Here is a 25,206-nt window from a genome sequence, read left to right as displayed (position 1 = left end):
GTGTTAACATTCCCATTCAGAGGTGTCCAATGTACAAAATGCTTCTGCTTTCTGTACCTGAGTGTTATAGATGACTAGGCTGTTGCAGCTGTAGTCCTGATTGTTGCTGGCAATATGCAATATTCTTAATATCTTATTGAACACAGTTAAAGTTCATCATATACAGCAGCAGCCTGAAGAGAACCAAAATGTTTATGTTACCAGAAAACGTGTAGCAACTTATGAATTCAGCCACAATTTAAAATCTAAAAGAAATTATGAGCATTTTTGAAAGTAAGGAAATGCATAGCTTAAATACCTTGGAAACCCCAGCTCTGCCGCTCTAGCAACATCAATCCAACTTCCTCCTGGCAGAGCTTCTCCGAGACTTATGTTCTTTGAGCCAACATACAGTGTGTTGCCATTAGGGGAGGACTAAGGAAATCTGGAAAAATGAAACTGTTCTGTGGAGAGTGTCATTGCTTGCTTACGTGGTTCTTTTCAAGTTTAATAAAAAAATTTAGGAAGCGTGATGGTAGCTTGGAGGTCATGGCGACATTGGTGCATCATGGAGAATTATCTTCTCTTTGACTAGCTGTACGTTATGAATTAAAGAAGCTATTGCTGGGTAAAGGTACATCACTACATTGCCATGAAAAAAGAAAATGGGCTGGCACATTTTCTGACAGCAATATGAAAGGCTTCATGAAAAAAAGATCTTAACCAGCTCCGGTGAGGGTATCTGTGCTATTGTCCTGGCACAATAAGTGTCCTCTGTAGTTTAGCTTTTGCCCTTTGATATGTTGCTTTCAGAAGGGCTTAAAAAAATCTTCCTGTAGCTATTGCTGCTATCTCCCACTAAGCCAGACCGCTGTATGGTGTTACTTCTCTTCCTCAAAGTTATTGCTGAGGAAGTCAACAATAAGATGAAACAGTGATCTTAAGCTGCATCTAAGAGCATTGTTTGCTAGGAAGGGAGCTGCAGAAGTGGCTTCATTCATGGTTTGCACATCTGTGGTTGAATCAGAAATGCATTCTTCTCTTTTCCCCTCCTCCTACACCCTTAAATAATAATGCAGGAAAACATTTGAAATAAAGAGCTAGTCCTTTGATAAAAATGTGTATCTTTAGTTTCCTTACTTAAACACAGGGACTTCATTAGGTAGAGAAAATCAGCTTTCATTTATATGAATTTATATGAATTAAATAGCTGCAAAGAGGATCATAAAAACATGAATCCTAAAGGCTCAAACATCAGAAGGCAATTAAACCTTGAGGCTTTGCACATACTGAGAGAAAGAGCGGCTATACAAAAATAACTTTGAGGAGGATACTTCCATGGCAGAGGAGCAGCTAACTCCTACATGCAGCAACACATACATGCAGCCTACTTTTTGTTAGGAATGGATTCAAAGGTCCCCAGGGGTCCTGTGTGAATACTGTCACTCTGCATTCACAGCTTCAGGCACAAGAAAACCCACTGCAATGTGCACTTAATCCTTCAGAGGAGCCTGGGAAACCCAGCCTGGACTTTGTTACACTCTTTATGTCAGAAATCTTCTTACAAATCCATACCTGCCCCACTTCAGGTTTCATGGAGAGCCCTTCCCTGGGCAGGTGAGTTCATTCTTCTCATTTCCTCCTCCTTTACCAGCAGCCACTGGTCTCTGGGAGTAAGGATGCAGGCAACCATCACGATCTCGGGTGGACATACTTGGGTGAGTATGTAGGCCACCTAGCAATATGAAACTGCACTGCACTCTCCCAGTCCTTTCCTGCACAACTGGACCATCACTGGCATTGGTTGCTGAATTTCCAGGGTCCCTAAAATACTCTTTTTACAACACCAGTTAAGAAAAAAACACAATGAGCACTTCAAATTCCATGTCTGATTTAAGTGTTCCTTGAACTCTATTTAAATCAGGTGCAAAACAAAACATCTCCAACATCAGTGGCCATATCAATTAGTAGAAGATGATATTTTAAGCAGAATTCTCCATGGGAGGCTCCATTTTCCCATTAGAAACTTCCTTCTCTTTCTTGATTATTTCTCCGTCATCACTGGTGGTTGCAGTTCTTCTCAATTACTGAGAACACCATTAATGTTATGCACCAGATACGTAATAACATGACTAAGAAGGGGTAAACTAGTTCACAGTAGGAAGCCAGAAGTGTACCATGCTGTGGATTAGCCTGTGAAAAGGAGCTCCAAGTGTGAGGCCAGAACCTCACAGCTATATGGGTGGATGTATATTTCATACAACTGCCTCTTACTAATTTATTTCTTCTTCCTCTGAGCCTCAAGTAATGTTACTCCACTGGGAGGCTATGAATGCATTGTGTGGGCATGAGCTAGGAAAAAAAATTGGGCCCAGCACGTTTCCATCCAAAGATGTGGAAAACTCTGATCATTCATTAGGCAAGAAAGAGCAGTATTAAAATTGTACTAAAATTAAATCCAAAGTGCAGAAATGAGTTCTGCAGCCTGCCATCAGCCTGATCCCCCTGAGGGCTACAGTTTAGGCGAACATTGTGGCAACTGTATTTGCCTAATTCTGATAGGAGAGTGTCGGTCCATCAGGGCTTGAGAATTCAGTCTTCTTTACATACTGTTTTCTTTTTTTTCCTCTGTAAATTCGTTACATTCAGGTTTGGATTGGAAAACTTTCCCTGTTTCTGTGGTTTTGTATATTTCAGGTGGTTTTGTTCAATGAACCTTCCTGGAGTACAAAGGTACTTACAGCATTACAAGAAAGCGCTTGATGCTGTAAGGAATTTGGGGTAAAAGCAGCTCCTTCTTATCCTTGGGCTTTCCACTTTGGTGTTACAGCGTTCTTCCTCCCCTGCAATGGGGAATACTGAAATCCTATGAATACCATGTTTGGGTCATGTGCTGGAGGAAGACAATCTGGAAATGCGAAGTATCTCTTTAGTGTCTGTAAGCCAAAACAAGACTGGCAAAAGATGTGAGAAACCATATCTCTGAGTAAAGGCAAATGTAAAACTTAATAACTAAGAAAGGTTTACAGACGGGAATAAAAATATAATGCATCTCTGATTTGCAATTGTCTCTTTAAGTCCTCCCAAATAAACTACCTGTATAGATAAAGTATATTGCATACATGAGGTCAGTGAAAACATACAAAACAGGCTGGTAAAGTTCATTCATGTTTTATGATTCCTTAAGAGTTAAGATGGATATTATCTTCAGAAAATAGAGCATAAGGCATGTATCGGTCAAAACTGTAACAGTGGTTGGATTAATGTTGTTAAACATGTGAGTGAATCTTAATATAGAAGCGTAAGTATTGTCGTACTGGTTTCCATATGTCTCTGGCTCCCATATACCTTTCATCCAGTAGGCTGGCTCAGTAAAGAAGCATGTGGAAGATCCTCAAGGAAAGATGCAAATATTGCTTTAGTAAGTCTTTATGGAATACACAGCCTTTTGCAAGGTGGCCCACTTACTCAGAATAATTGTATCACTGATGTTCACCCTCCCGTTGTTGAACCCTGCTTTGTTGTGGTGACCAGATTTTAAATCCTTTTTCTGGTCACAGACAGATTGCTGGTTTGTGATCTGCAGCAATGGACCCTCAGTGGAATCTCTTATGCCATTTCTTCTCAATCTAATTCTCCCTATGCCTTTCCCCACGGCCGATGCGTGCTGAGTGGCAGAGAGGATGCAGGTCGTGGTTCAGCCCAACGATGCTAAGGTCCTGGGAGGTTGTGGAGCTCTGAGGGCTACTCAGAGCACACAGGAGAGGGGCTACCACAGGCCACTGACCATCCACCTCAGGCATCTGAACTACATACCTTTTTCTACCTGGGAGTATTAAATTAGACTGCCATTATCCCTAATTACTCCTGCCAGTCACCACACTGCATGCCATCTCCCACCTCACTGCTCGCCCAGCTTTGCTGCAGTAAGTCTTCCTGGACTCTTCTCCATGTCTCATATTTAAATGCAAAAAAAAAAAAAAAAAAAATTGGCAGCGGGGGTGGTGGGTGGGGGTGGGGGTGGTGTTACCTCCAAATTATCTCATTTTACTGGACTTTTTCCAAAGTAATTAGTAAGCAGAGTACATATTCCTGTAGTGAATACTGTAGGCTCACCTTGTGCCATGCTGAAAATGTATTTGTTCTGATTGTTTGCTTCACTAACTGCCATTGATTCTGGTGAAAAAAAGCCTTGCATAAGAGATTAGTGAGGGACAATTTTTCTTTGGCAAAGTTACAGCAAGAACCTCATGATATCGTGACTACCCAACAGTTTTCACCATTTCACAGTTAAAATTCTTGTTAGAGCCAGCTACATACTACTGAAAATAATCCTGGGTGATGTATGCTTTTCCTGAGTTATGTCTATTAACAAGAGGACAAACACCTATTGCTTTCTGTTTCTCTCTTAGAGCCACTGCATTTTAAGAGCTGAAAAAAACAGACAGTGGGAAGTAGGAAATCCCAACAGCATGGAGGTGTTTAAGCCAACAGCTCATTGCAACCGCGTGTCCAAAGTGAGCCTATAGGAGCACATTTGGTGGAGAAGTTACAGATGATGATTCAGACCTTGGTGACGTAAGTTACAGTAGTGGGTGTAACACGAGGGTATAAAGGAACCATGCAATGCCATAGATTTACCTTACCGCTCCTCAATACAGCTTTAGGTAGCCAAAATGTAATCTTGGGCTCTATAAAATGAGTTGGAGACACTTGATGAAAAACATGGCAAGATTTACAAAATGGGACCTTTACGTCATTCTGTTTGTTCTGCATTTATTGCTAGTTGAATAAAGCGAGCCTAAGGCAATATCCTACAGGAAAAAGGCTTGTTTTCTTGAAGGTTAAGTTCATTAAATCAAATTATGACCTTTTAGAGTTTACTCTGGCTGAGCTTTTCTGCTCCCTGGACCTCCAAACGAAACTTTCGGTCCACAGATCTCACTTTTCCACAAATATTGCCCATCTTCCCGACTATTAAATGCCCCTCCTTGTTCTTAAAGTCTTTGCTGCCATTCATCAAAATGCAAACAACTAAAGGCCATCTATGAAGCAACTGTTAAAACAACATGGCTTCAGTTCTAAAGGAAATACTTTGCAAAATAAAACCATTTCTGCAATCACAGCAAATCAGCACAAATGTATAGTCAGAAGAATATCTGCATGCATTTATACATGCACATACATATTATATTTTTATAAAGATACATGTACACACATGCACACTTAAGCAGGTAAGACACTTTTTAGCTTGTTGTGGTGGCTGTGCTGTGGCCCTCACCTGAATACATCATGTTCCTTTAACTCCAGCCAGAGATGAACAGATTGCCAGCTGAATGGAGTCTTTTTATATCGCTAGTCCATGGGGAGATTCTTCAACAAAAATGTTTTTCTGATCACATTTGCAATTCATATATGCTATGAACAGGATTCTATTAATTGAACACTGAACAAAAATCCTAATTATTGCATATATTATTAATGACTTTCATGCCTCTACAATAAGCAAAACAGTGATGTTCAGTACTGATGCACATTCTGAGAGTTTTCTCCCTGCGGTTTCTGTACAACTGCTCTTCAAATGGTTATTTTTTTCCTAAGGATTTCTACATTTAGATGACAAATCAAGCTTCTCTAATTGCCAAATTGTATCTGCTCCTTCACCAAGAGACACCTCACAGAGCTTCTGAGTCAGAGTAACCAGGCAACCCCAAGCCTCTAGACTAGGAGACAAAGAAAAACCTGTACTCCTACAGTAAGAAGAAAAATGATCATTTCAATCTCTATTCAAAATTTTGTCATAATAGATAAAATGTTTGCTATGACTCAAACATTTTAAAGGGTGTTATAAATCCTCAGGTTCCCAAGATCTCCCAGACAGAAGCTGAGGGGTTTCTTGCCAGTTGTCCCAGTGCTGCTGGGCAAACTGGAGCCCTGGCAAAGAGCTGGTCAGGCAGCGCTGAGCCTCTGAGCTCTACCATGGTAATGCCTTTTGATTTCTGTTAACTGTGTAAAGTCATATCAGGGAGATAGGAAATGCCAGTCTGTTGTCTTTCCTAGTGAGAAATCCCCTGGTGGCCTGGTCAAAGCCAAGTCTTTATAGTGCAGATTCCTGCAAACCCCAGTGGTGGCCTTCCACCAAGGGCAGCTGCGTAAGCCCAGCTGTGCTTTGAGTCTCTGGGGTTCATCCAATGACCTGAAAAAGACCGCAAAATCTGAATTATTGTGGAAACCTCCACCTTATAAATAGCTATTTATACACATCTTGGACTTCTAAGCACTCTGTCATCATTTATCCTCTGTCATCTGAAAAAGCAAATCTCCTCACAGGTCAAATGTTTGTCACATCTTCTGCTGGGACTATCTCTGTTCTCAGTTTAGCAGGTAACATTTTCTACAGCTATCCACTGCACTGTTCCAGGAACACTTTGCCCAATCAGGCCAGACCAAACTGGGTTTCCACTGCAGAGGACCTGGGAACCTATCTGCTATCAGGCCTATGGGGACATACCCTGTGGACTCTGAGAAAGCCACCTTTCCATGCCATCGTATCTGTCCCATGACTCTGCAAAAGCATGGCTCCCATGGTAAAACATGGAAGCTAAAAAATAGATAAAACATTAAGTTAGGCATAGTTCCTGTCTGAAATACCATGTGAAAGGGTGTAAGTGAGAAACAATGTTAAAAAGAGTCAGTGATGAAAAAAAAAAAAAAAAAGAAGAGGCCAGAGGAAAGGGCCATCATCACTGGTCATGATGTGGGAGGTGGCTAAAATGGGGATTCAAGGTATGTCTCGGGGTGCTCCCCATCCTGGGAAGTGTTGTCCTGTGCCGAGGAGTGCTGCTATGGCTTCAACAAGGAAAGCAGCAGGCTGGAGGGCCAAACATTCAATGGTGATTATGTGCTTGTCCCTCTCTCAGAGGCAGTCATCTCCCACAGCTAGGCAGGCAGGAGGCATAGATGAAATCTGCTTTCTATCGAAGTATTGGTTTAGGCCAGCAAATCCCTGTCCTGATTGCTTTTGGTCAGCTTGGTTTCTGTATGCAGAGTGCTAAAATAGCAGCAAAGTGACAGATACTCCTCCTCCAAGCTTCTAACCTTCCCTTCTCTTAAAGGACATGTCTGTTTGCTGATGCACAGCCTCCTCCCTACTCACTTTGTACAGCTTTTGCCCCACTTGTGGTTGTTAGTGGGTGACCTAGAGGCTAGCAAGTCTCTTTTCCATCAGTGACTATGGTTTGGAGACTTCAATCACAGTCCAAAGGGATGATCTTCTGCCTTTAAAAGGCTGACATGACACCCCCAGATTAGTCAGCAGCACTCAGCCACCATGAGATGCCTCAGGTTCAACTATACAAGACCACAAAGGTGTCAGCTACACTGTGGGTACACAGTTCCCAGGGAAACGATAATTTCTGCAGGTTAGTATCAGGACTTCCTGGTATCTAACGAGGAAGAAAAAGAAAATCTAAATACTGGAATTATCTTTGCATGTATGTGTTGCATTTACTCTCCTGTTTCCAGTGCTGGAGAGTTGCCTTCTGGCAGATACTTCTAACAAAATCCTCTGGGACTATACTCTTCACACATACTTGTTTCCCTGCTCTCTCCTCAGGGGCTGGAGCAGCAGGGAGCCACAGACCCCAGCTTGGCTGGTCCCTCTGGCTTCCTCCAACAAGGCTCTTTGAGAATGTTCTCAGGACCTTGGAAGAGCAGGACTCATCCTTTTTTCCTTTTCCTTTTCCTCCTCTTTTTCCTTTCTCATGCCAGTCCATTGGTTTCTTCCAGCCACTTGCACTTTGGGCACTGGCCCCAGGGGCTGCCACTGAGGACTCTGCACAGAACTCAACAGTCTCACAAAGAAAAATGCTTTTGCTCAGAGCACTTGCCCTTGGCCCCACTAGGTGAGACGAAAGAGGAGGAGGAGGAGGAGAAGGAGCAGCGTTCACCGGCCCCAGTTATGGACAGGAACCAGCTGCATGCTGAACCTCAGCCATAGACTTTAGCCCCATTGATTTCACTGGGACATACCTGGATGTTTCTGTGATTTGCTGCAGGTAAAGGGATTTAGATAGTTGTTCAAATGCATAAATTAAAGCTTTAATAGTCCATTTGTATTAGCTGCTCCTGGAGTTAGATGTAGTTTGAGGCAGTAAGAGATGTGACTGGGCCCCATACTGGGTAATTTTTCATTTCTGCCATTCTTAGAAGCATATTGGATTACTGTGTTGGTGTTTTGTGAAAAATCACAGCATGAGAAATGCTATAATCCTCATATCTGAAGTGCTCTGGGCAGCCTGGCTGGAGAAGGCTGCACACACAGGCAGGTGGGTGGGAGAGAGGAGCATCCACAGGGCAAGACCGATTAATGGGCAAAAAGCACCAGGGCAGTGCTGGGTGCTTCTGTCGTGACACGGGGACCAGTCAGCAGAGTCACCCGGCTATAAATGAGGGGCACAGGGCCTTTCCTGGGGGCCTTGTCACCTCTTTTGGAGCTCCCTGGGTGCTGTGTCTCCCAGCCCCCGGGAAACCACCAGTGCTGGCAGCTCTCCCACGGCTGGGGCTGCCGTGTGCCCACACTGGGATGGGATCGCTGGATCAGCCCACTGAAAGCATCCACTGCAGGTAATGAAAGCGTCTAATAAAACCTACGCTCCTTCAGCAAACCGCCAACAACCATCGCAGATGTCCTCCCACCTCCCACCTGGGAGCCTTCCCCAGTCCCCCTTCCCAGAAGAGCCTCCTTGCAAACTCCCTCTCCCACGGGCCCTGGACCACTCCCTGTGTATCCCCCGGATGGGCACAACAGCACCACACAGCTGCACAGTGTTATTTGGCATTGAAAATTTAATTCGAGGGATATTCCTTAAAATCTGTATTTGGTAAAACGTGCGTCCTTACATATGCAAGACGTATGGCTTTACATTTATAGGGAGGATTTTCAAGTCGAACAGAGGGGCAGAGCTCCACCTGGTGATATGCTGCTGCATCTCTACCACGCCTGGGTGGGACTGGGACACTAGTCCTGCAGCTCTTTGCTGTTGGTGAAGGCTCTTGGTGCTCTTTCCAGCTTCCATTCGTAGCTTCTGCTTATGAGGACCCAAACAATATTTTAAATGAAGGAGTTTTAAGGGGAAAAAGCCCTTGTGTTGAACCATTTCTAGCATGACATTAATCTAACTGTTCACAGTGGTTATCTTACAGCACTACAAAATCCTATTTAGCAACTAATTAACATTTTCCTTTTTTTGTAAGTTGCAATACAGTCCAAGACTTAAAAAAAGGTCTTTCAGTGCCGGTTCAATGCTTAATTAGGCACTCACTCAAATCCAAATTTCCCCAAACTATACAATCAGAGTAGGGAATCTAAAGAGTGCTTTGTGTGCGAGTGTCCTAAGCATTTGACATTTCTTAGTGAAATCTGATGGATTTCTATGATATTCTGTGCTCATAAAAGCAGCTGAGTCAGATCAGTAGGTATTTGTTGCAACACAATTTCTTTATCTATAATTAACTGCAATGGAAAAAGTTCCCCCAAGTGGTTTCTAAGCCTATTGCAACATAAAGTAGAAGATGTGGATGACTCTGGAAGGAAAAATATCATGGTTACAAAATAATAGAAAAGAAAGATGCAAGGTGAGTGAATACGTAAGGATGATATGCAGTATTTATGCTTCTCCCCTTTACTATATGACCCAGTTTCTTATTTCCAGGTAGCGTTTTGGTAAACAGAATAAAAGGATACACCGGTGCTTCCAGCAAGGTGTTTTACACCTCAGTTTTAGGAGATGAGCATGCAAGAGAAATGCACTGCTCCAGGCGGCTGCCCCTTGGCCCAGGCTGCAGCAGGTGGGCATGGCCACTGAGAGCCAAGGGCTCAGCCCCAGTGCAGAGCACTGCATGGGCAAGCACTTCGTCACACCCATGGGGCAGCCTCCTCTGAGCAGGCGTGGGAGGGGAAGAGCAAAGCACCACTGTGTACTGCTGGGTTTGTCAGCAATGAAGAGCAACGGATAAAGAACAGGGCAAAAAGTGAAGGTAGGGGCTTAAAAGACTCTTAATAACTGCAGCTTTGCTGCAGGTGCTGCCTGCTGCTTCTTTTGCTCCTGTGAGCAACTCCGTGGACTTCCTGAGCCCTGCACGGATGCAAGGTGCGTGAGGCTTGAGGGAGCTCATCACACAGAACAAACCAGCAGCATCTAAGCTCACGTCTTGGTGCTTTTTGAGTCCCTGCAAATAAAGAATGCTAGCAAAAAAAGTTTGACATCTGTGATAACATGTCTGCAAACAGACGTAAAATCACATTAGTTGCAGGCAGTGGGAGGAAAGGCACAATTTAACTGTATCTGGGCTAATGAGCACCACATTTCCCACCCCCATAAACTCATTTTCCCAAACAAGGGCGGATGCAGAGAGAAAAGGAAAAGCATCTATCTGAGCATTGCATACAGCTCTGGGGTCTCATCATAAAAGCAAAAGCTGGTCTTTGGCAAAACACACAGAATAAAGGAATGAAAAGCAGAGCAGAGACAGTGGGAATGTCACACCTGAAGCACATCAGCTCCTCATGACTTCAATACCAAGTTATCTACCTATGCCCAGAGGCCATTTAGCCTACAAGTTAGTGAGGGCAAATGTGGGATTGAAAAATGGAGGATTTAATTTTCAACAAATAGCCAAAATTGTGATGCCAAGCTGCCGATAGCAGTAAGGTGCCAGACCCTGGAGGGGCCCACACAGTCCTCTCGGACAATGCGGGTGGTGATGTGCGACTTGTGCAGCAGAGAGGGAAGATAAGCAGGAGACAAAATACAAGTTGCAAACATAAAATGGCCCCTGAATAAGTGAGAAAAAGGCCCCAGAGTCCTAGAAACACTTCAACCCTGTGCTTGATAGCAGCCAAAGAGGAAAACTGAATATTGAGGATTTAACAGTGGGAGAGTAGTGACTAATGCAGGCAATGCTGCATGCCTCAGCGTAAGTACTGTAGTTATTATTTGGAGCCACCTTCTTTCCCCACACTAAAAAAGCATATTATAGGCCTGAAAAATTACTGTTTAAGATGGTCAGTGTATCTAACAGCTACTGTTTCAAGAGAGTAAACAGCCTGAAAAAATGATGACCAAAGAGACACACACTAGCAATTATTTTTAGAATAGTTTCTACACAGCAAGCAGTTACTTGGCATGGCTCCCCCTACAAGAGCTGGGAGTCACCCTGCAAAGTTTGTGCACAAAGGACTTAAAATAAAATTAAGGCTTTGTAAAAATCTTTTATTCACCACTGTGGGAATGGCAGCGCAGGTGAGCTGAAGAGCAGTCGTGGTTCCTTGCCATGGCCGAAGCCCTCAGAGCCACACACATTTTCTTCATATTTGAAATTCAGCCCGTGGATTCAGAGCTGTATTTTCCACAGTGGCTGCTGTTTCTCTCATAGGTGTTATATCCTCTTCCCATATTAGTTTCAGAAACTGCACTTTGTATGAGATTAGCAAAATCAGAATATTTTTAATGCTATATGAGATGCAGATGAGCAGGTTTGGGTGGCAGAGGTGGCCCTGGCAGAGCCCCGGGGTTGCTGTCTGCTGAGCCATGCACAAAGAGCAACTGAGCACTGTGGTGAATAGAAATGGCATGGGAGGCAGTGGGGAAGCCCGAGACCCTGGCGGTGCATGTGTCAGTCCCCCAGGGAGGCACAGGGAGCTGGAGGGGTCAATGAGCCTTCAGACAGCTGGGGGAGAATATTGGTTTGGACTTCAAGGTTTTGTCTTTGAGCCAAGAGCATGAGATCATTTGCATTTTGGTCCTGTTTTGAGGGGGAGATGTGGGCTTACGATAAGCACATCCAGTCACCTCTGAAGTTGGTTTTCCATGGAAAATTCATGGGCAATATTAATTTTCCTTCATCCTGCCCTCAAAGTTATACTCCAAATCTGCTTTGTTGGAAAGCAAAATGTCCTCAGCAAATCGGTTCTTCTTTCTCGGTGGGATCGCTGAGGGAAGACTTATTATTTAATGCTGGCACAGTGAGATCTGCCCTCTGCTGCGAATAAAAAATGTTTATTCCCAACCAAAGGCTTCCAAAGAGCTAGCTGCTCTGTGACACTGTCCTAATTTTTAATTTCTTCAACTCTGTTTATGAACAGCTCCAGTTCATTTGATTTACTTCAGTGTCTGTGGTTTATTGAATAGCATTCGCAGTATGGTTTTTGTTGATTTTCCCTAAGTATCAAAATTATTATGACTTGCAGTTAATTGTGCATTACTTTCTTTTCCTTTCTGAGAACAGGCTTAAAAAATATGTTCTCTTTTTGCAAAACTGCTTTATTAACCAGTGGAGCCCACACAGTACAGAGAATTCTAGAAATTCATGGCTATGCATAGGCTGGTATTTACTCTGGGAACATTTCCACTGCTGTGTGACGGCAGGATGGAGACGTGGAATCAGCCTTGTTTCCTCTCCCACGGGGCAGAGGAGGAAGCAGGAAAGTACAGGTATGTGAAGAGAGGCTGTAGCACATTTTCTGCAGAGTCTCTGCCTCCAAGGGAAATTTGTACCGTTGGGAGATGCCTTGGCCGGACAGAGCCAGCAGGTTTCCTCCTCTGCTCACAGGGTCCACGGGGGCTCCAATCCAGCGTACAAGTAGTAGTTCTTCATGGAGGTCACTGCCTTTCTTCATTGTGATAAATAATATTCCCTGAAGGACTAATACTTGGAAAAAGTTCTTTAGAAGGGAGAAAAAATTGGAACAGATTTCCCACAAGACTTTGAACAGATTTTTTCAACATACTTACTGTCATCATTTACTACTGAAATAAAAACTTCTGAATTAAATGTCTTTATCTGTTGAAATGACCCAAAAGCATGTGGTATCAGCCCATTGCCTCCTGGGATGTGTAGCAGATGTGGGGCTGGCTGCTTGGCAGGCCAGCAGCTGCCATGGAGCGCCCACACCTACGTCACTCTCAGCAGGTACCACAGTAGCTGAAGCCACCAAATTAGTCATGACTAATTTCTTGGTTATCTACAAATGTGTGAACTTTTCTTTTAGGAAACGGACATTTGCTGGAGCTTGCAACTAGTGGAAGTGCCTCTCTATGGAAAATACCCCCTAGAGTTTTTGTAAACCATATCATGAAAAAGAGGCACCAAAACCACTGTTAAAATTACATTAGTTATTTTCTTATGTTGGGAAAAGAGCAATGGAAATACCCAAGATATGTTAGTTTCCAGGAAGAAAGGAAAGAAGACACTAAGAGGGGCAAAGGAGGTCCCTAAATTTTCCATGCACGTATAATTTAGAATGTAACACGGTGATAAATTAAATCAAAAATACTTTTTAGATTTAATTTCAATATACATGAAAGGAAACATATTAAATGTTGTTTCCCCTTTTCCCACACAGAATGCCTCTCTTCACTCATCTCAGAAAAAGGCAGGCATAAATCTTTTATGTGACTAGAATAAAGGATGCGGGATATTTTATTCAAGGAAACTTATATGAAAAAGAAACCTAAAAGCATCAACATACCTCAGAAGGATGTGTTGTTTAACAAATGCCCTCATTATGTGTAACTCAGTTCAAGCCGCAGAACTATGTATAAAAGCCTGTGCCTGAGCAGCTGTAAAATCAGAGCCTCACCTAGGCTGGAGGGGACCTCCAGAGGTCCAACGTGTGGTGGCTGGAGGGCTGGAGAGAGCAAATGTTGCACACTTGCAGCACAGAAATGGAAATCACAGCACAGCTGCTGGTCTTAATTGTTTCTATCTTGTTCCCAGCATTCTAATAAGATGTTGCCAAGGCAGAAGACAGCATCTTTAAGAAAGTTTAGATAAAGATTTCGCTAAGAGACATTAAGCTGAGAAGTTCAGTCAGAGGCCAGAGTGGGAATAACCCAAACCCCAATTTCTCATCTTCATCTGTCACCCTTATAAATTCTGATGCCAAACAAGAATACCTGGAAGAAAGCAGTTTTTAAAGGCCACTAAACCTCCAGGCCATAATGTAGAGGAATTATAGATGAATGAGGCAGGTTAATTAACATTGATAATATACAGCTGTGGGCTTGCTTCAGGGGTGGTGGGTTGGCTGATGTGGATAATGTGCAGCTGTGGCTGGTTCCTACGAAGTAGTTAAATAGCTCTAAGGTGTATAAAAGAGGAGGAGTGGATGAAGAGAGACTCAGAAGGAGCAGAGAGAGTATGTGTGCTCTGGATGTAGGTGAGGCTGGAGAAGGAAGAATCTGGATGCAGCAGAGGCAAGAAGCAGGGTGGGCTGGCCTGAAGAGGATGGAGAAACAGCACAGACAGTAGATGAACTGTTGAAACCTTGTGTGGATTGGTGGCTGTGCTGGGGCAGGGCGTGGGAGCTACTTATTGGAGTTAACCTGGTGTGGGATGGTAAAAGCCTTGTTGCAGCCGGCTAGTGGTGCAACACCATAACAATTGCAGAGACAAGCAGTTACGTGACAGGGCAAGCCCTGGCAATGTGTGTGACTGCCCAGGAAGGTGTGAGCCATTTCCCTAAAGCCTCCATTGGTCTATGGGGTGAGAGATTGAGTAAAACAAGTTGTGCTCTGAAGTATATGCCAGACAGCAAATGCTGGCTGGGTGGCTAGTGCAGGTTTCCTTTCTCCTCTGGCACAGGAGAGCATCACAGGGTGTCCCCCAGGGGAAGAAGTGTGGATGCCAGGATTAGCTCTGCTTTGGTGGCTGCTGCCTCTCCTGATTTCTCCTTTAGTTTACATTTGATGTTAGAATTGTCTCTAATCTAGATCTGGGGAGAATTATACCCCCCACAGTCATGTATCTATCTTCTGCCCCTTCCAGTTTAGTGAAGAAAAAACAGAAGTCAAATGGCAACAAATTCTACTTTAGAAGGTGAAGTCTGGCCAGATCAGATGTGGTTTTGCCATAATAACATGTGAACTTGCCTCATTCGCTCTTGTCATCACAAGATGGATGTCACTCTCATAAGGTGGTGGCAACAAGATGTGGCAGCACATCTGCCACCTTCTTTCTCCCCAGGGGAACATTAACTGTCTCCTGCTGCTGTGGATGATGCAATTTAAATGACAAAATGCCTGTCCGGGCCCCCAGGCATGCCACGACTGTGGGCTCATCATGCTAAGGTGGTTCACAGCCGAGGGGAACCAGTGGGCAGCAGCCCTCTGCCTCCCCCGGTCCCTCCCCAGATCTACTCCTAAGGGACTAAAATTCAGGTGCAATTGCCCTCTCTGGCTGCTTCTTCTTGCAAGGGGAAGATGTTTTACTCAGGAGTGGATTAGCAGAGAAAGTTGTGGAGGAGTGCATGCACCTCATTTGGGCAGTGAGCAGCATCTCACCTGACACTAGTCCTCAAAACATGGTACCTCTGTAGCAAGGAGTTAGCAACCTGTCCTCTGCAAACGCCCACCTTAGCTGGGAGTGAACTGCCTTTTTTAAGACCTGTCTTGATCCACTGATTCTCCCTTAAGTGGTTGTTTCAGAACACAGTTGCCAAGTGAGTGTAAGTGATCCCAGCTGCAAAATATTCTATGGCACCAAATGCTCAGCAATGAAGCTGAATGCTGAAGGGCTGTACAGGGCTGATGGGATGGAGGGAGGGTCCTCAGGGCTTCAAAAGGGGATTGTGCTAGCTATTAAGTCATCATTTTAAAGTAGCCCCAAAGATATATTAAATTTCATTTTCTATCTTAAATATTTGCTGTGCCACCAGTAAAATGGAACCAGATTAGTCAGCTTTTCCTTTTGACAGCCCGTGCCCTTTCCTGCAACGCCCAAAACACAAATAGTATGGTGTGCTGTGCCTCATACCAAAATAATTTTTAAAAAGCTCCTCCTTAAACCTTTGCTCCTAAAATGGGCGCATCTCTGTAGAAGTGCAAAGTAGGTGACTAAATGTTATAGGACATGTGGTATGGTGACAGTGTAAATTAAATGCTATAATCACCAATTTGCTCATCTTTATGGGTATGCGATATAAGTGAGTCCACATCCTGAAATGTGCCAGCTGTGAACATGGGCACCTTGCAGCTCTAGAATATGGATTTCTGATGCATTTCTGTTTCAATCTTGTACTGTATCACCCAGGTGTATAACTGCCATTGCTGGCTGCCCTCTCAGCATTCTGGTACCATTTACTCTTTGGCTGAAGATAAATCACAGCAAACATGTCAGAGCTCTGTCGGATCATACATGTGTGTTTGGATTCCTGAGCAGGTGAAATTGGTGATAAAATTGCAGCTCTCATGAACCTCCTGTTCTTTCACCAGGCAGCATCTGCTGATACTTAAGCAGTATCTACCTGTCCACCATATCTAGGGCTATTTGCTTCAGGCTTACGTACGTAACAGGAGGAAAGCAGAGCCATCAGCAGATGGCACTCATGAAGGTGCCGGTTCCCCTTCCCCTCTCCTGGGGAAGAGATGTGAACTGTGAGGTTCAAAAGACCAGACCCAAAGGGCAATTCCTGTGCTTCAGGCCTAGATGGGTTGATATAAACGTTATACCTCTTGTCACCTGTTTCAAGCTGGATAAAGGACGTTCTTTTGTTCAATTAAATCTGCTGTGATTGAGTTAGTTACCTAAGCCTCTCTGTGTAGACTGGTGTGTGCTTCTGAAAGGTCGCCTTGGGTGGGGAGGAGCGAGGCAGGGGGTGATGGAGCAGGGCAGACAAGCAGGACCGACCTGCTGTCACACCTGCTGTAGCACCCAGCAGAGCTGGCAGAGTGACACTGGTCCCCCTGGCCCATGGCTGTGTCCCCTGGGGCAAAGGGCAGCACTGCCTCTGGGCAGCAGTGAGACTGTCTGGCCACCACAGAGGCACTTGTTACGGGATAACTTATAGTTACCTCATGGCACAGTTTTTGTAAGTTGTGCATTTCCTCTCAGCTACTGCTACAGGCTGTCCTGACTTACTGAAAACTTCATTTCACTCTGGCTAAGAAATAAAAATTGTCAGTTATTGCTGTTCTTGAGGATACTCTCGGGTTTATCGCCTTCATTCAAATGCTGAATTGACTAATGGATGTCTTCAAAATGAACAGAACTTTAGGATCATTAAAATTTGTGAAGGGAGGAAAGTTATCAATAGTATTGCAAACGTTTAGAGCAGACTACTTAGATACAGGCTGATACTTACACAGGGCTGTATATGCCACCCAGAACATAAAACTCATACTTGTCATGAAAGTCAGTGTTTGAGGATTTCAGTCCTTTCTGCAGTATTAATATAATACTGTGAAAGTTAAGTATTGGAAAATATGGTGTCATCCTCCAAATTATGAGAATGCATTTCAAATGTTGCACTTGAGCGGTTTTGAAATAATTTCTGGCTAAGATTTATAAAATAAAGCAGAAACTAAAATGCTGAGGATGTCCCTTACCTCCAGTGATTGAGATTTTAGAAGAACACAAAATATTAGAAGAAACTGGGAAAACTTGTGAGAGTTAAGAGTGTCCAGGTAGAGCACCATATAAACCACATAAAGCTGTACTAACCTTTTCAGGCTGAGCAAAGTGCTGTTTTGACAAGCTAAGTTGTTAAAATAAATTGCGCAAAGCAGTTGAAAATCTTTTCTTTTAGGCTGCCATATCACTTTCATGTCCTGGAAATGTAAAAATGAGGTAGTTCATTAGCTCGCCATGCACTGTGACATCAGTTTCCAGTTCCTGCCACCAGCTCTACCATTCCATACATCTCCCTGGTCAGCCTTTCACTGCTCTTGGACACTTCACTCAACATTTCTCATAACTACCAATTAATTATATAGTTGCCATCAAAATTTGTGCTGAAATGCCAGTTTCTGCTTGGAGATCTTGGGGGTTCAGTTTGTCCCCCTGCTCTGCAATGATCTGGTAGCCCCCATAGGGACCTCCCAGCATTGGGTACTCTCAAAGCCAAGTACTTTGTGGAGGCAAAGCTGCTTTGATAACATGGCATCTCCCTCTGGGAAGCTTCTTTCTGGTCAGTGGTGTAAAGGAAAGCCCTGTTAGTGTCATTCCACCTGGCACACCATTTGTGTATCACTTGAACAGATTCATAGTGTTAAAAGAGCTGTTTCTGTGTGTTTTGAGCAGGTGGACGTGGAAGAGAAGCTCCCACTCTGGGCTTTTGCATCTGTAAGTGGTAAGAGCAGCATAGCCCTGCTGTTGTGTGCCTGGGTGAGGGTGATGCTGATATCTTACACTTTAATTAAAAGTGTCTGACCCACTTTTCTTCGAAGAACACTGAAGGGATGCTTTGAAGACTTACTTGTACTGGGCCTGCCATTTGCTTACAGCTGTAGCTCTGTGAGGAAATTTTCCTGCATCTATATTTTTCCTAGGGGCTATTTATGACAAGTAAATCATAAGTGAATACCAAAGATGGGACAGACAGAGGCAGATTTCCTTGCAGAGTTTATGAGTAGAGAGGCCACCCATGCGGTCTCTGGTGCAGACTAAACCCAAAATTCCCCAGGCTGGCTCTGCCAGCAGGGCTGGTTCCTGGAGGCATTCAGGCAAATGACATGATAGAGAAAACATGTCCTGGGATGGAGAAACCGTGACCTAGGATGTGACTTTGGTGGCAGTGTGCCCTGCCCAGCAACCCACCTGCTCACAATCCCCTGTCCTACACCAAGGGTGGTGGCCTGGATGGGTAAATAATGAAGCTCAGAGTATCCTCCCACCCCAAACCTACTGCTCACAACAGCTGAACTAATTTTGGCCAGAGGTGGTTGCATGAAATGTCCTTCATTTTCTGCCAATACTGCCTAACACCCTGTGACATGAGCAAGGAGGGAACTGTATCCTTCAGCCACCTCTTTGAAATGTCTGGGAGAGCTGTGATCTCTTTAGCACTGCTTCCTTAGGACTACATAGAATGGCATGAATGTAGCTATAGCTGTGAGACCTGGCTTTACTGTGAGCCCTGTGACATGCAACATGCTTCTTCCAGCTCTTACAGCAGTAGAATAAACAAACATCTCAGCTTTCACCTTTTAAAAAATTGCTACAGTTGTGAAGACAGGCGTGAAAACATGATGCAAGAGCTGTCTGTATATACAAAAATGAAAATACCCATCATGCTTCCATTGAAAAGGGAATAAGTTAGTTCATTTTAATTTTTGTCTATTAATGAGTCAGTTTGGCAACTTGGCAGCATTTCCAGGCTTGGAAGGGCAGGGAGGAGAATCTGTTCCAGGAAAGCTTGAGCTGCTGGAATGATGCTGGTGAACTCAGTGGTGCAAATGAAGGTGAAGGTTTGCAAAATCAAACTTTCCTACCACATACAATCAAAACAAGTCAGATTTGTCATCCCTTCAGGGTCTCTCTAAGGGGTTGCCTTTTCTGTGGTGAACATCATCTATCCTGAAATCTCCCTTCTTTCCATGAGAAACAATTGATTTTTTAACTCTTACCTTCTTCCTGCTGGCATCTGATCATACTGGTTCCTTACAGATCAGCAGCTGTGCTGTAGGTAATAGCATGCACTGTACCTCGTGTAGTTTCTGAGACAAAGGCAATAATTAAAGAGAATACAGAGCATGAAGCCTATATCTCTTGGCTCTGCTGTCAAAACTGACTTCATTTTTTTTCACCTTAGTTGCATTGATTGAAATGTGAAATTGTGTTAGTAAGTGGCTGTCTCCTACCGATTTATTAGGGTTCATTTGTTCATTAAGGCAGGCGATGGCCCGTATCTAATGCTGAATCCTCTGTTGCTTCACGCAAGCTCCTCCTTTGGCAAAAGGAGGATTTTTACCCTTAGAAATCATTTTGAGAACTGAAGTAAAGCAGTGCAGTACAATGAAATACCTGATTAAGCTAATTAAATACTACAATTGGATTAACATGTTCGCCTGAATGCAGGAAGCCACCGTTGTTACCGAAATCTCGAAATGAAGAACTTAACGACACCAATGTGATGTAGATAAGCAGACACTTCTTTATTAATGGCCGGGTGCGTGAGTGAGTCTTCTCATGATCAACACACACCAAGTTTCAAAATCAGATACCATATATAGAACTTATTCATGCATATTCATTAAGTATTCATACATAATCATGATATTTCCTGAAAATCATTAACATATTCTCCTCCCATATCCAATTCTGCGCAGTAAAGGTTAGAAAGGTCCAGAAATGGGTCTGGGGTACGATTTGAGTAGGTGGTATATGAGTCGGTGGTCGCAATCTCCCCCTGCCGGAATTACCTTTTACTAAAGTTCACGGTTTCTTGGCAGGTAACTAACTACAAGCTGTTCCAGTCGACTCTGCCCAGTTCCCATTAATCCTATATTCTGACATTTCAATACACTTTCTACATACGGAAGACTAGTTAACTACAAAGAAACCTTTCAAACCCTAAATTTATTACCTAAGTTTTAAACACTGATTCTAGCCCATTTTTCTGGCCTTGGTACGTGACTGTACAAAGGATTTCATAACAGCTTTTACTGTGCAAGTATAAGTTTCATTAAAATATATTTCTTATCCCTCTATATTTCTATTAAAAATGATTTTATAAAATCAAATAAAGTCAATCAATCTTAACTTATTAGCAAATCTGTAACACCGTGACTATGACATCTTGACTCTTGCACTGCTCCTGGGCCAGATTTTTTTCAAATTGCCAAGTTCGTTTCATGCTGTGCAAAAGGTGCAAAATTCATCTGACACCAGCTGACGTGTGGACATGAGAACTTGACTGTGCGTGTTAGGTAGTGATACAGGAGGGGAACAAGCTTATGGCAAGGGACAAAGAGCTGTATCAGTGGTAGGAATGGGAAAGAAGGCAGGTGACTTTCTACCTGGATCCATTCAGCTAAGGAAAGAGCGTGCCACTGAAGACATCGTAATACAGCACCTGCTAGATAAGCCCCTGTGAGGTCCAGGAAGCCCTGAAGACACAGACCCAGGTGGCAGGCAGCAGTGGCAGCTCGATGCTGCAGCCTGTGCTGTTGCCTGAAACGAGAACAACCACTGACCACCTTGTGTCAGCAGCTAACAGCAAAACCTACATAGAGCTGCTTTCACGTCCCACGGCTGGACCTTTGAAATAAAAGCCTTCTCATGTGTTTTCAACTACAGCTGAGAACGAGCTGTGGTGGTTTCCAGAACCGAGGAGACAGAGCACTAAAAGTCTAAGCACCCAGAAGGACGCTACCAGTTTCTGTGTGTTGTGGGCTTCGGGGATGTGTGGCTGCAATGACGCAGTGCTGCCAGTATAAGCAGCTGCCTGCGTCCACCAGGACTCCAAATCCAGCTTCTGAGAAACTTCAGCTCTGTGAAACAGTGGTGTGTATTTTGGGTGCCCAGCCTGCCCTGGCACTGCACATCAAAACTTCCACCCCAGCATTGCTCGTCTCTGGGTGAGTGCAGAGATGGAGTTTCTAGGTACCATAACTTTTTGGCACCAAATGTCACCTTGACTGCACTAAGCTGAAGATTACTCATTACTTCTAATGACGCTGCACATACAGACGCTTGTGATGCAGAGCAGCAGACATGCAGCTGACATGGAGGCACGGGGCTCCCACCTGCAGCAGGAGTGCCCACCTGGCATTGCCCAGCCCCATAACATCCCCACCCGCCCATCGGAGCTGATGCGGTTGCAACTTTGGCTCACCCTGTACTTACAGCTCTTACTTCTAGAAAGTTATTTTGATTTTTTAGCAACTGGTTTGAAGGTGGGTTGCCTGCATTTCCATGATAATAACTACTATCAATTGTTTGTGTACTGCTGTATCCCATTTCTAATGCAGGACCCAATTATATTTATGAAAACGAATGTGTCAGAAAGTACCAGCAAATTATACCAAAGAAATCTCAAGATGGTTTCACAAGTCGTTATTATCATCATATGAGGTCAGGAGCAAACTGGTTTGTTTAGTGACACATTGTTTGATTTAGCAGCTCAGTGACTCACACCAAATTGAAGATTTGTTGCTACACTGAATGCCTAATTGCAAAGATAAGCCATGCTGTTAGTTCAAAGATAGTGTGTAGGCTGGGACGAGCAGATGCCAAAATCATGAAGACAATTACTGAAGTTTAAATTATAAAGTCTGAATTTAAAGCTGTGATTAAATATGGACTGTTCTTCATTAATCACTGTTTAGGGTTTTTCCCTCTTTGTTTCATTCCTCACTTTGACAGAAGCAACCCTATAGAGAGGACCTGAAGCGGAGCTAAATACCAGTGTCTGATTTGAATCTAGCTTACAGGGATCCTCTGTTTCCACCACTTAATTAAGACCAGTGAAGCCACCCAGGTGCAAAAGTAATCAGAATTTTTGCCTCATCCATTTTGTCTGAAATGAGGTGACAACACACAGACCTCTCCCATCACCTTTGTGCCCTGTGCTCGGCCCAAAAGGCATGTACGTGAGCCTCACATAAACTGTTCCATGTAATTACCGATGCTCACTCCTTATTCACTGTCTGGTGCAAAGCAGGGCAGCCAGCTGAGCACCTGCTGGCTCAGAGGCAGCAGAGGTTCTGCAGGGACCGGGAAAAATGGGGTGCTGAGGGGGGTGCAGCTGGAGCCTCCCTCCCTGGGGCTGCCTGGGGCTGCGCAAGGGAGAGCTGAGAGGGGGAAGAGACGCTTTTCATCTCTAAAATGTCAGTTTTAAAAGTTCTGGAAGAGGCACTCCCTGTTTCTTAACTGGGAGCTGGAAGTCTTGTCTCAGTGTCTCTGGGGGAATTAGAAGGGAGGCACCAGAGATGAAGCTCTGTCTGAGTGGGGTGTCAGCTATGTATATTTAGTTTGATAATCTTCACTTTTCATCTGGTAAATCCACAAATATCATAAACTGTGGGGGCAGGAAAAGTGTGTTTGGTTAAAACTGAAGCTCCTGGCCTTGTCGCCCCTGCAGCCAAGGGGTGACCACCAGCTGCAGCCCAGCATTGCTGCTACAACACCCCAAGAGCAGCCTCATCTCCCACCATGCGTCCCCTGTGAGGGCCACCTCCCTCGGGTCACCTGCCCACCCTCCGCTTGCGATGTCTTCCCTGACTCTTCACTTCAGGACGTCGCAGCAAGACCATCACCTTGGCATCATGGTGCTTTCGTTGCATGGGATGGTCGTGGTCCCCCTGGCACGTTCTGGGGTGCATTTGGGTTTGGCCCCTCTCCGGTGCAGCGGGTGGAGCACGGGGATCCCCGCAGAGGGCTGGCAGGGCAGGGCGAGGGGTCCCAACATCTCGGGGGAGCCTCGGGCACCAGGAATGGCAGGGACACCCTTGCGACACCTCCTTCCCGCAGAGGGGGGGGTTGATGGCAGAAATCCTCCCTCGCTGACGTGAGCTCCTTCGCTTAGCTCACCAGCAGATGGTGTCGTCTCCGGTACCGGCAGACGCTCAAGGTACAGAAGAGGAAAAGCTGAATTATTCCTGCCAGAGAGCCCGTACGCTCCCCCCTCCCCCTCCCCCCACGCCGCCTCAAGGGCGGCTGCTGGTGCTGCCTTCTCGGGCACAGGCACACGTGTTCGCTGTGCCCACACGCAGCAGAAATGACTGTGGCCGACAGAAACAAAGGTAGAAACTATGATGCAATGATGCGGTAACTCCCATCGCTGCAAGCAATGCCGTGTTTGCAGTGATGTTGCTCACGCTCATTACTGGGGCAGAAGTCCGGCATGGGGCAGTGGCTCCGCAGCCAAGCGCCTCCATCCATCCCACCGCTGCCCTTGTGTGATGGCAGCGGGATAACCCTCTCCTGTGTGTGGGGAAACGTGTCTGCCAAAGCACTGCCCACTTGCCTTTCTAGGTGGAGACTGGTGTAATAATGCCCACCGCACCTTCCCCAGCCCAAGGGAGAGGGTGCGAGGTGCTAATTCCCAGGGCTGCCCAAGGAGCCACAGCTGGGTGCCCGGGTGCTCTGACAGGCGGCTGGCCCGCTGAACCCCCAGCACACTTGCGCGTTTTGCTGGGGGGAAGCTGCAGGATGTATTTGAACAGGGTAAGCACGCAGCGAGAGGACCAAAACAGAAATCATCAATAAAATAACCCCCAAAGCTGTTGGCTGAAATCCCACAAGATAGGCACGCTGAAAGGTGGAGGTGTGGGTTTGTGATGCTCTCAGCACGGCACTCCATGGGTCTTGCCATGAGCCAGGGCAATGCACTGAGGGGGGGGGGGACACGGACGGACAAGGTGGTGCACAGCACTTGCACAGCTTTCCTCCCTGCCACCGCAGCCCCAAACCTGCACCAAGGAGATGACAGAGCCTTTAATCTGCAGAGGGCACCCTGAGCACACCCCATTGCTCTCATCACACCCCACATTCAGAAGCCAAACAGCTGCAATAATTTTATGGAAGTTACAGAAAAAAAAACAGTTATCAACACAGAGCCAATAGTCATCTTTTCTCATTGTTTGGGGGAAGATTAAATAAGAACCCAAGCAAAGCAATAATTGATTTGATTCAGAAATCATGAGCTTGGGGGGCAAGTTAATCGCAAAGCAAAGCTTTTCCCACTTCTGGGAGGGGGCACAACTGCACGGGATGAATCATCACTCCCAGGGGGAAAATAGCTGGGTAAAATCCTCCCCACGGCACCTAGTTGTTCCCGTGGAATAACAATACCAGCTGCAGGGCTTGTTCTCCCTTGCAAATAGATTAGGCTGCTGCCTCGTAAGCTTATTGGAGATATTGCCCCTGAGCGCGCAGGATTACCTTATCAGCAGCAACCAGACACAGCATATCAGGGCCGTGCCAGTCATTCCACACCTGTTGATCCTACATGGGACCCAAAAAATTAATTGCTTGGAAATGTAAAAGCAAAAGCTTAGAATAATGAAAAGAAAGATTAAAGGGAAAAAGCAGGGAGGACAGGGAACTTCTTGCTGATATTGGTATCAGTGTCAGCACATTTTGGAGAATGACTTACGTGGCATCTGATGCAGTTTGCAAATGCAAGAGAGGCGGAGACCCCAGAGAGCAGATATTTTTGGCAAGAAATACCTCTTTAGCAGCTACCAGCCATATTTAATTTGCATACATTTAACTCTTGGAGATAACAGCAAATGCAAAAAGCTTTCTGAAAGGATGCTGCCCAGGCAATGCGATTAGCTTCCCGCTCCTGCTCAGGGTGTCACTCCCACCCAAAGCACCCCCAGCAGGACCAGGGCTCCCTGGCACGCGGCTCTCAGCACACGAGGAGCCGCGAGGAGGAGCCCCCGTGTCAGCGTGAGTCCTCACACCCGGGCAGGCTGTGTCTGCCTCCAAGCCTCCCTG

This window comes from Falco rusticolus, chromosome 4 (assembly GCF_015220075.1).
Source record: "Falco rusticolus isolate bFalRus1 chromosome 4, bFalRus1.pri, whole genome shotgun sequence".
Classification (NCBI taxonomy): domain Eukaryota; kingdom Metazoa; phylum Chordata; class Aves; order Falconiformes; family Falconidae; genus Falco; species Falco rusticolus.
This window is presented reverse-complemented; position numbering follows the sequence as displayed.